We start from the raw sequence: 678 nt of genomic DNA, 5'->3' as shown, positions 1-678 counted from the left end.
CTTGCGCTCAGCAGATCAGCATCTGCTGGCTCTCCCTGGCCCAGAGAACGTCCATGTAGCCTCGACCGGGGCCAGGGCTTTTTCTGCCCTGTCCCCAACCTGGTGGAACATGCTCCCATTGGAGATCAGGGCCCTGCGGGATTTATTACAGTTCTGTAGGGCCTGTAATGTATGTCATGTATGTATGTGTGTCATGTATGGCTGCGAGAGTTGGACTATAAGGAAGGCCGAGCGCCGAAGAATAGATTCTTTTGAACTATGGTGCTGGAGAAGACTCTTGAGAGTCCCTTGGACTGCAAGGAGATCAAATCAGTCAATCCTAAAAGAAATCAACCCTGACTGTTCCCTGGAAGGCCAGATAATGAAACTGAAGCTCAAATACTTTGGCCACCAAATGAGAAGGGAGCACTCACTGGAGAAGACCCTGATGCTGGGAAAGATTGAAGGTCAAAGAAGACGGGGACGGCAAAGGATGAGATGGTTGGACAGTGTCATAGATGCAACGAACATGAAATTGAGCCAACTTCAGAGGACGGCGGAAGACCGGAGGGCCTGGCGTGATCTGGTCCATGGGGTCGCGAAGAGTCGGACTCGACTGTGCGACTGAACAACAACAAAGGGCCTGTAAAACAGAGCTGTTCCACCAGGCCTTTGGCTGAGGTGGCGGGCGTCCACTGG

This window comes from Gekko japonicus, unplaced genomic scaffold (assembly GCF_001447785.1).
Source record: "Gekko japonicus isolate JY-2015 unplaced genomic scaffold, Gekko_japonicus_V1.1 scaffold9118, whole genome shotgun sequence".
NCBI lineage: Eukaryota > Metazoa > Chordata > Lepidosauria > Squamata > Gekkonidae > Gekko > Gekko japonicus.
Note: the sequence above shows the minus strand (reverse complement) of the source record.